Genomic DNA, 12,048 nt, shown 5'->3' with positions numbered 1-12,048 from the left:
CCGACGCCTTCAATGGCTGGGAAGCAGACCAAAAAACATCGAGGGCGACGTGGTGGTCGTAAACTTTAGGGATCCCAATGCAGTCCAATTTGTATTAAATTGGCCTCCGGGCACTACAAGTAACTGCATAATACCCAGACTGTTGACCTTTTTTTATCCAAGGTCTGTGGTTTTTCCCTCTCAGCAACAACCAGCCTCTCATATAACATCTCAAACTATGCCCTGCTCTTATCCACCAGTTATGCAGAGGGCTGGTAATATACACCAAATGATACCACCACTTATTAGACCTAATCCTATGGAGTCTTTCTTTCCCCTAAACCATGCACCTGTACCTGACGTCTTTGGTTGGAACTGTGTCCCATATAGGCAAACTAAACCTAACAACAGAAGAATGGACCACCTAAAGCCCTTCACCCCTTTAGAAACCACCAATAGATTCGACATCTTCAGCGGTCTAGATGACTGTGATTGATGCCAAATGCTTAAGGGGGTTGATGGAAATGAATTGTTGAATTCCAATTTGTTGGGGGGAGAAGGGAGCGAATTCTGTTTACAAAAAGCTGGTGTTAACATTAATGAAACTAAAATTGAGGGGAATGCAAGCTTATTGCCTGTGCTGGTACCAACAATAGGGGATAGCTCTATACCAATGGGAAGTGTTGCACCCCAAAATGAGTTGATGTCTTTAGAACCTGATGTAACTAGCCCAGAATGCCATATTTCAGTGTCTGTAGAGGGGGGAAATGTTTTGACGCAAAAAAATTTGGAAGTACGGCAGCCCTTAAAACTGGTTTCCTGGAATATAGCCGGATTAACAAAAAATTTAAGGGACCCGGAATGGGCAAGCTTCATTGACACTTTTGACTTTTGTATGTTGCAAGAGACCTGGTCAGTTGAAATTACACACAGGCTAGGATACAAATCTTATGGTGTCAGTGCGATTCCCTCTAGGAGTGGAAGACCCTCGGGAGGGTTGTTGATCTGGGTAAAGGTAGACCTAAAAGTGAACATAGAAGTGATGGATACCAACTCCCCTGATATTCTGATCTTGAAAATCAATGTTTGCAAAGGGAAAAAACTGTATTTAGTCAACGTTTACAACAGACCAACTCCCATCACTAGAGAATCTTCCTTATTAACACAACTTGATCTCTTATTGGGTAACCTGGATACTAGAGCGAATTATGTCATTATATCAGGTGATTTTAATTGCAATTATGAGCCTATTGTGGGGCTTAGTGACATCTTCTTAGAAGAAGACGAGGCAAATGGGATCCCTGTTTTAGATAATACAAAACCAGTTAAATGCTCGCCCCTGGCCCTCCAATTGACGAGACTATGTGCAGAATACTGCACTAGAGCATGCAATGGACGGCTACCATCAGATATCATGAAGAAGCCTACCTTCTACAGAGGGAACTACAAAAGCAATATAGATTTTATTATTGCCTCAGTGTCATCATGGGAATTCCTTCTTGACATGGAGGTAATAGAAAGATTAGAGAGCGACCATTTCCCTCTAGCCCTTCAGATTGAGGACTCCCTATTTGGAGATACAGCGTCCCCACTGACTGGAGAAGTAAATAACGGTGACCAAAATGAGATACACATCAGTAACAATAGACGTTCTCTCAAATGGCCACTAATATTGGGCAATGGTGAAATCATAGCAGAAATCTATAAGCTCTTTGCTAGCATCTTTGGAGCATACTCTAATGATACCCCAAAGGAAGGGAATGGCAGTCCCTTTATGAAATTACATCATAAATTTTTTGATGCTTTAAAGCCCTTAGTCACCAAGATGCCGAAGAAAAGGCAGCAGAAGACACACAATTTGCCCCACAGCAAACCCTGGTATAACAAGGACTGCAGGGAGTCCAAGAGGGCACTCTTAGCAGCAATTAAATCGAAGATCCAACCGAATATTATGTTAGCCAGGAACAATTATAAACTGGTCCAAAAGGCATGTAAAGTTGCATGGGAAGAAGCAAAATGGGCTGATCTGTTGCAAGCAGCAAAACCACGAGATAATATAGCCTTCTGGAGGCTGATAGCAAATGGGAATCACCAAGGTAGAGTGGTCAAGGACGTCTATTTAGATGAACGGACATGGGTAAATCATTTTTCTGACCTCTACAAGGAATATGAGGAACCCATTACAGATAGAACCCCAAGCCATGTCATTCCGGGGGATACCCTGGATTTTACTCTAGGTGAGACAGAATTGGCAATAACCCAGATTAAATCTGGTAAAGCCCCTGGGTTAGACAAGATCCCGGGAGACTTGTACAAACACGAATTAAAAATTTGGGCTCCATATATCAATCATCTGTGCAACGAGTTATCCCGGAATCTAGACTTCCCAGAGAGTTGGAAGGGGGCTGAAATTGTTTTAATTTATAAGAAAGGTGACAGGATGGACCCCTCAAATTATCGTCCGATAAGCCTAATGGATATATTACAAAAAATTTACACAAGACATATCCTATTCCGTGTCAATGACTGGCTGGATGAAAAGGCAATTTTGTCCAGATACCAAGCGGGATTCAGATCCAAAGTTAGTACAATTGATCAAATTTTCAGCTTTTGTTGCCTTTATTGGAAGTACATTAAGATTAAAAAGGGACAACTACATGTTGCGTTCGTCGACCTAAGGGCGGCGTTCGATTTAGTTCCACGCAACCTATTGTGGGAAACACTAAGCTCAGTAGGGATGCCACCCACCCTGATAGCGCAAATAAAAGAGCTACATAGAGGGAACTTTGCCAGAGTACGGTGGGGCCCAAAAGGCGAATTAACCCCCAAAATACCAATCGAACGAGGTGTGCGCCAGGGGTGTGTACTGGCCCCCACACTGTTTTCGCTATTCGTGAATAACATTCCTTCATACTTGGAAGGATGTAACAACGACTCTCCCAAGTTGAATGGTGAAAAAGTTACTTCCCTATTGTTTGCGGACGATACCATTCTAATTTCCCAGACAAAAAAAGGTCTCCAGTCTCTCTTAAATTCCTTTAATGATTACTGTAACAAGAAAGGCCTGGAGATAAATGGGAAAAAGACAAAGTGTATGGTCCTAAATCCAACTAAAAGTGACAAGGGCTGTCTAACTTTAAATGGATCAAAACTGGAATCAGTCCCGCATTTTGGATATCTGGGGGTAACATTAGACTCCAATTTTACATGGAAAGCCCAATTGGAAAAATGTAAGATGCTGTTTAGCCAGAACACAAAACCCATTCTCAGAGAGCAAGGCCAAAGCACTAGTAAGGCCGTGTCTCCTGCAGTTGAACTTTTCAAATTTAAGGTTCAACCTGCTGTATTATACGGTTCAGAAATTTGGGGCCCAGGGTCCAAAGATGCTTTTAGGGTCTTGGACAACAACTTCCTGAGAAGTCTGGTTAGAGTTCCTAGAAGTACTCCTCTGGTTCCACTCCAGCTTGATCTAAACTTTCGTAGAACGGACCATCATATTATTCTACGTCCCTTACTGTTATGGATCAGGCTGTGGCGTGTACCCGAGTTGCAAGTATATAAAAATGGGTTAATAGAAATTATGGAGCTTGACAGCTTCAATGTGATATCCTGGTTTAACATGTTAAATTCTGGCTTACCTTATTAGGTCTGTCGCACTACTGGGAACAACCAGATCTACTTCCACCACATTCAAAAACCATGGTAAAAAAGTGCTTTTGGTCGTATATTACGGGTATGATCAAAAACGCTTCATCTAATGGGTCACTTGTAACAAGATTTCTTAACTTTAAAGATGACCCATTCTTCGAGTCATTTTTGGATGAAATAGAACCACCGTTAGCAAAGACCTTATTTCTGAAATTCAGATATGGTAATCTTCAAATCGGTTCTACACTGGCTCGTTGGTCTGGTGGTGTAAACTCGGAGAATCATGTAGAGGGTGAATTATGTACCATGTGTGGATGTAATCAAAAAGAAAATGAGTTACACATCCTCTTCTTCGGCCCAACATATGCCCAGGCTAGAAGAAGATGGATCAAACCCATATGTTTAACATTAGGTGTAATATCATGTTCTCAGGCCCTAAGGATTTTCTTGTCTAATACTAGCCAACCTATCGTATTTAGCGTTAGCAGATTCTTGCATAGTATCTTTTTTCAAAGAAAAAAATTGGGTTATAAACTGTAAAATGTTGATATACCAAAAGTGTTGTCGATATGCCAAAATTGCTTCTTTGTAACAACTGAGGGACAACTGATGAAATTCTATTCCTGTCTCACGTATTCCTGATGAAATTTTATTCCTCTCGCCCATAACTGTTCCTATTGAGTTTGAATAATTATTATGAATGTTTAGACATCCTGACCCTTGATTTTAGAATCGACATGAAAATTGAATGAATTTTATAGTATGCTGTGCATTTTAAAAGAATGTTTTATTGTTGCAATGTATTGTTCTTTTATGGTATTCATGCCGAAATAAAGATTGAATTGAAAATTGAAATTGAAATTGAATGTCTTACTTTAAAAAGGGGTCATGGGTGGTCATTTTTCTTGCTAGAATTACAGCAGTGGGCACCCTTTCCACAAAATAGGGGCAAAAAGCAGGAGCTCATTTCTTTTTGGAAAGGGATACGGAGCCGGTTTCAAGATTAAAGTGATGGTCCAGCATGGTGTGAAAGAAGAAGAGGAGATAGATGTGGCCCTTAGAAATAGGCTATCATTAGGGCAGCAGCTGCCATTGCATTGGGGCCCAGGAGTTTAAGGGGCTACCAGAACCCCAACTATGAGTAGTAGTGTTTTTGGTCAATTCTGTTTTTGTTTGATGCATTTAATTTTTGTCGGTGTTACATTTAATATGGATTATGAACTCCGAAAAGAACCCCTAAAATTATCTCAAAATCCCTGTACCCCAGTGATCAGCCATGCCCCTCCCACTCTGCTAATATTTGCTATATAGTTTTGAGGGGGGATGCAGGCTTAAAAACATTTTGTTAAAGGGGGGGATGAAACCTCCATTATAGGCGGATAGCATGCTGCTCTATGAGAGTTCATTGTTAGCGGCGCATAGGCTTGACAGTTGGTCATGCTCTTTCATTCAGTCATGTATTTTCCAATATCCATCTATGCAAATGTATTGAACAGTTCCTTACATATTGAACTCAAATCATGACCTATTCTTCCTCCTGTTAGGTGTGGGAGCAGGTTAGTTGTTTAAGAATATCACAATGTCGTCAATTAGTCTGATCAATTTGGTTGTTTCAAACTGTAGTAAAGAACTGGTGTTTAATTGGACCGCCAAACTGAAAGTGATAAGCATTCTTTCATTCAGTTATTCAGTTTGTAGTTCATGCTTAGTGTGAATGGCTATCGGGACATCGTGTAGCAAAGCATGCAATGATCTAAAAATTACAGATTATCCTAATATGATCCCAGCTCTGGTGCTCCTTATATTGCACCGCCACCATAGTGATGCCAGTATGCTAGAATTAGTTACAAATCCATGCTTAAGGACATTATTTTCCAAGAAAATTTTATTTTTGACAATTAGTCCAATTGATTGGATTTGGATACAGTGAGAATGAAATAAGGAAAATTGAATTTGAACAATATGGATATATATGATGGTAATTAAATATGTAAATAATGAAGAAAATACTGACCACAAGGAGCTCTTTCTTTCGGATGTAAGTTAATTTAATATGAAATATTTCAAATCTACATCATTCATTTTGATCTCTGGCTCGGTTTCTACTTTGATTTTAGACTTGGCGTGGCTCTGAAAGTGAGTCTGCTCCTTCATCTGGAGGACTTAGCGACTGGGCGTTGAAGCAGGCAGCAGTAGTCCGAGCCTGGTGGTTGTGGCTGGTGTGGTGTATAGCTTTGAGGGAAGCGACAGAGTGGTGCGACTGCGGCACACACAAAGTGCATCACTGTTGTACCATCTGGCCAGCGTACCAGGATCCAGTCACCCTGCCCTCAGCATTTCTGGCCTCATCCCTTCTTGCCCTGTGGAGTTTTCATCTAAGGCTCTTTTACATTCTGCACCAAAACAATTGGTTAGACCAGGGGCAAGCTCGCTAATAAAACACCAACCGAGGTGAAATCCCCGATTAGGTGTTTGAACAGAGATGGGCAGACTCTTGCGGTTAATGGGGTAAGCATGTTGGCGTAAGTATTAAACCGCAGGATCATACCTTTTCTGAAGAGCATATCTAAAGCATGGAGAACTGTTCTTTTAGCCCGCACTCCAGATGGTAGTCCCCTGAATCATCAAGGGGCCTTCTCAAATAAACCTTAGCCTATTGTAGCAACACCACCATGCAAAAGGTGAGACCAATCCTCATGGATCCATAAGACCACCCCCATGAGCAACATCTAGTGAACACAAGCAGCGCACTACACACACAGCCTGTGGGAGGCGGGAACCTTGTTTTAAATGGCTCCAATGTTCAACATTTAGAAAAAATTAACATGATGATCCGCAGGTCTAGGTAAAGTTTTCCTGTGAAGAAGGGGGACTCTATCAACACTGATTGCTCTCTTGCTAACCCGGCCTTACGCACTGTCAATTCCACCCCTACGACCACAACAAGTGCATTAAACTGGCAATCTGATAAGTTAGTATTGCACATTGATTTACTCCAGGCTTATGCCAATTATGTTGCTACAATCACTCAAATGTACAAACTTAAATAAAAAGGCTGGTTATTTTGTACTTCCGGGACATTATAAGAACTTCAGATGTTCAGAAATTGTAAAAATAACTCTGCTTGCGTCCCCAAACAATAATAGTTTGAAGTGGATACACAATGACCATCCTGGTAATCGGATATGAGAAGCAGGGATAAATAATGTTTTGACTCATAACCTAAAGTCCCCTCGGAGTGCCTCCGGAATAGTCCACAATTATCATCCCACAATCAACTACATTGCAGGGAGGCTACTATAGCTAACAATGACCGCAAACTATGGCTCTAGCGAAAGAAGAAAAACAGAATCACAGAGAAAAGAAAAGATAATCCAACTAAGATCAAGCTGTACCCTATGTTTACAAAAAACTAGCGATATCAGTGATTACGCTGTAATAAAACCTCAGACTAGTGCACCACACAAAAACGTATTTAACCATTTGGAGAACTGGTCTAAGAAGCAAATATTAGAACAACACCCACACCCACACCCATAAAGGATACCTACAGGCTACATATCCTCAATGTAGCCACATGGCAAGGTGTCGCGCCTAGCTTCCACATTCTCAAACAAACAATTTGAAGGATAAGTCTCCCAGCCAGATTGAGATTGTCTGCTTTAAGGCTCTCGGTGCTTAAATCCTTTAATGTTGGTATTTTATGTTGCAGGCGCAAACATATTTTCATCCACTTTGTATCAAATCTGTAAAGCAAAGAAGGGGAACCCGATAACGCCCTGTAAGCTTGGAACCAGTGTTTACTGAAGTAAATGACCTACAAGGAGATCATTTAAAGGGTATGTTGTACAATTTTTTACTTATGTTATTTAGATATCTTAAATAAACAGTCCTGTGGAATAATCCTGGAGACAAGACCTAAACAGAACAAAATAGAAAAGCAAAGATCAGTGTACCAAAAAGAGAGCATTCAATTAAAAAACTTTATAATAAACTAAACTAAACCAAAAACAATGAACAAATCATTGTATTGTACAAAACCAGCAAGGCTCATACATTCATCATGTGCAGGTGATATGTCCTTGAATCTGGAAGAAAATTTCACAAGTGTAGGACAATCAACGCTTATTAAGGGACTGATTCATGGACAGTTTTTTTTTATTAGATATAGATTTGGTTTCTAAATAATGATTCTTAAAAGAGAGGTGGAGCCATCATCGACGTTTCAATTTCTGGTGTATTAAATACGTGTGACCTTCCTCAGGACTGCTTGGCGTAGGGGTACTGTTAAAATTGTTAGTTGTAAACATGAATAAAACCATACTGCCATATATCCAGGGTAGATGATTCTCGAGACAGAGAATATAGTGCATTACTTTACTTTAGTTCTAGTGTCAAGTAGTTCTTCCATTTTTGTGTTGTAGTGAGCGATGAGGTCATCGGCAGAGATCGTCGATGGAGGTAGAATTTAGGAACTGACTAATGTTTCTGGGGGACTCAATTTGTGTTCCCCGCCCAGTGCTTGGAATGAATAGTTTGGGGTGGGCCTTGGGTTGAATGGCATTGAAATCGAAAAGTATTAGGTGGTGGTCAGTCCACAGTCCAGTTGTAGGGTAGGATAGCGTGGGAAGATAAGGTGTTATGCTTCGAGATTATTGCATCAAGGGTAGAACCCTTATTGCGAGTTTGTTTATTGCATTGTTGGGTGAGATTGTTCACTTCCAGGAGGGTGCCTAAGGCTTGTGCTATTGGATCTTCAGCCTTGTTCAGGTGCTGGTTTAGATCTCCTAGTCTCCTAGTATAATGTCTGTGCTGCCTTTTAGGGAGTTTTGAGGTATTAGGTCTGTTAAGTCCCTAAGGAGTTTTCTCCCGGAGGGTGATATATCTCATGACATTTGATGGGGTTGGGGCCTTTTTGCAGAGCGCTGAACTCCCAAATACTTAAAGGTAGGGTATTTGGTAATGTGAAAGGGAGTTTAGGAAAGATCATTTTTGTGTACGATGGCTAAACCACCACCCAAGCGATCCTTGCAGTCACTACAAGTGACTGAGAAGCATGGTGGAGCGAGGAGTCCAGGAGAGGGGATGAGTGGTCATTCAGCCAGGTTTCTAGTATAAAGCAGATGTCATCTTTGTGTCGAAGGATGGTTTCCGCTATGTCAGTGGCAGGCCTGACTGCTGACCAACAGTTTAATAGCATGCAGCATAGCATGGGTAAAGATCTTGGACCAGGTTGACTGTTTTGGATGGTAGTTATTTGGGCAGGAGGAATGGGAGGGCGAGTGGAGGCCGAGGTCCTGCTAGTGTCAAGGATAACCGGGATCTTGCAGTGGCAAGTTTGGCTTGGGACATTGCCATATGCATTGCTCAGCTTTTCAGCTTCCGGCTATGACAATTCAATTGTGGCATGTCTAGGTTTGCCATGCTGATGCATGTAGGGACATCCTACAGCCTTTTATTTCACACATTTTGTACAGTAAGTTTGTCAGACAGTTCACTTTAAAAAATCCTCCAACTTTGCAGCCAGAGAAATGAAAGTAATTGTAGATGTAAACTGACTTTTGACCTCTGTCTCTGAACGCAGAATAAATGTGACAAGATAAAAGCAAGATTTAATGGCATCTTCAATGCTCCTTCACTTTGTGAGTGAACAGAACACCTGTTTGTCAGCTTAACCTGTTGCATGAGTCTGACAGCCCCCGGCCGTCCGACGTCACAGTGGGCGTGTGTGGAGGACAGCCGGGGGCCGTCTGAACCACGCCCAGTCATAAATCACCCGCACCGCGGTGGAATTTGTGCCGCGGTCAACAGGTTGAAGAAGGGGTGAGTATGCCCTAAATATAGCTCACTCTAAGAAAATATATAGCTTGCTCTGATAGAATATGACGCTTAATAAAATATGACTCCCCACAGCCTGGGCAGATATGTCGAGACCTGACTCTATTCCACTCTAATCTACCCCACTCTAAACCACTCCCACAATGTACCCCACTCCACTCCAGTCTACCCCACTACAATCCAATCTATCTCAAATCAATCCCACTCCAATCCACCCAATCTACCCCACTTTACCCAATCTACTCCTCTCCACTTTACCCCAAACTACCCCACTACACTGTACCCCAATCCATTCCACTCCAATCTACCCCACTCCAGTACCATCTACATCCCATCACTGTACTCTCATCTACGCCATTGCACTTACCCTAACCCAAGCAACCCCACCCTACTCTACCCCAATCTACTGCACTCTACTCAAATGTACCCTACTTAGCTTATAACGACCCCACTACACTACAATCCACTCCAGTTGTCCCACTCCAACCTACCCTACTCGATTCCACTCTATCCCACTCCAATCTAACCCACCCCAATCTGCACCACTACACTCCAATCTACTCCACTCTACCCAACTCCACTTCACTCCTATTTACCACAGTCTACTCCATTCTAGTTTCCTACAATCTTCCCCACTACACTCCAATCTCTACTCCACTCCAATCTATCCCACTCCAATCTACCACACTGCACTCTACTCCACCCCTCCACTCCAATCCAATCTACCTCCTCCAATTCACACAATCTGCCCGCTCCACTCTACTCCAATTTACCCCAATCTACCACACTCAACTCTACCCAAATCTACCCCACTTCAACACCCTCTACCCTATTCCAATCTACTCCAATCTACTGCACTCCACTCATATCTATCCTATTCTCCTCAAATTGACCCCACTCCACTACAATCTACCCCACTCTAACCTACCCTTCTCAAATCAACCCTACTCCATTCCACTCTGTCCCATTTCAATCTAACCCAATTCGAACCACTCCACCCCAGTCTGCACCACTCCACTTCACTCCAATCTACCCCACTCCACTCTACCTCATTCCAATATACCACAATCTACCCCACTCCATCCCTATCCACCACATTCCACTTCACCTCTATCTACCTCACCCCTCCACTCCAATCCACACAATCTGCCCACTCCACTCTACCCCAATTTACCCCCAATCTATCACACTCACCTTTACCCCAGTCTACCCCACTTCACCCAGTCTACCTTACTCCACTCTACCTCAATCTACTGCACTCGACTCAAATCTATCCCATTCCGCTCAAATTGACCCCACTCCACTACAATCTGCTCTAATCTACTCCCCTCCAACGTACCATTCTCAAATCTACCCTACACCACTCTATCCCACTCCAATCTAACCCAATCCAAACCATTCCACCCCAATCTACCGCTCTCTATTCCAATCTGCAACACTCCACTCCAATCTACAGCACTCCACTCCAATCTACCTGACTTCATTTCATTTTGCCCCACTCCACCCCAATGTCCTCCACTCCCATTCCACTCTACCTCACTCCACTTCACCGCATTCCTATTTACCGCAGTCTACCCCACTTGAGTTTCCTACAATCTTCCCTACTCCACTCTGCTCCGATCTTCACTCCAATCTATCTCACCCCACTCCATTTCAATCGCCCCCACTTCACTCCAATCTACTCCACTCCAGTCTACCACAATCTACCCCATACAAATATACCACAATCGACTCCAGTCCACCCCATCCACCTCACTCCTCATCACCCCTATGCAGCAGGATGACACTAAGCTGCTTGGTGCAGTGAAAAGCTAGATGAGCAGCAGATGCCTAGTGGCAGGGTGACAGCAGCCACGTGTACTGAAAAGTAAATGACCACCTGAAGACTTGCGGCATCAACACTTCGGGCGGCCATCTTGAGGTGAGGACATCTCCATTTGAAAGAACAGAGGCAGCCATCATAAGGTTAGGTTCATATTCGAGCACTGACAAAATAATGGCGAGACTCTAAAAATAAGTTAAAAACCCTTCATTTGTGTATAGGATGCATTAAATGAAGTATGGAATGAGTCATGATTGAGTGCAGGTGAAAGGTGTAAAATAGTCCCTCGTGCATTGCAATGGAAGACGAAAGGACATATCCAAACAGCTAATAGAATGAGGTAAGAGAGACTAGGTCTCTGAGGTATAGCCAAAGCCCACTCCATGTATAATTTACATGTATGTAACATCACATCTTCCAGATGTTAGAGCTTCACATAACCTGACCTAAAATGGAGGTTAATCCAGCTGTTACTGAGGTTTGGGAATGACGGTGACTTCCTTGAGTGGGCCTGGCACACAGTCTTTTCTAATGGCGACAGCACTAGGTCCATGGCAGGAAATGTGAAACAGACATATATAATTAGTTGATGTTCATGGAGAAAAGTGTGATGTCAGTTCAATGCATCCTTTTGATTTGGCAGCAAGCAGGCTCGAGTGTGCACCCTCCCTCAGCTCACTGCCAGCTCAGGTGAGTGCGGTGCTGCGGCTGTCACTCCGGCGGGGTGCAAAGCCCACCCACTCCAGGCTGTGAAGTCAGAC

This window comes from Lissotriton vulgaris, unplaced genomic scaffold, assembly GCF_964263255.1.
Source record: "Lissotriton vulgaris unplaced genomic scaffold, aLisVul1.2 SCAFFOLD_1014, whole genome shotgun sequence".
In the NCBI taxonomy this organism is placed as follows: Eukaryota; Metazoa; Chordata; class Amphibia; order Caudata; family Salamandridae; genus Lissotriton; species Lissotriton vulgaris.
This window is presented reverse-complemented; position numbering follows the sequence as displayed.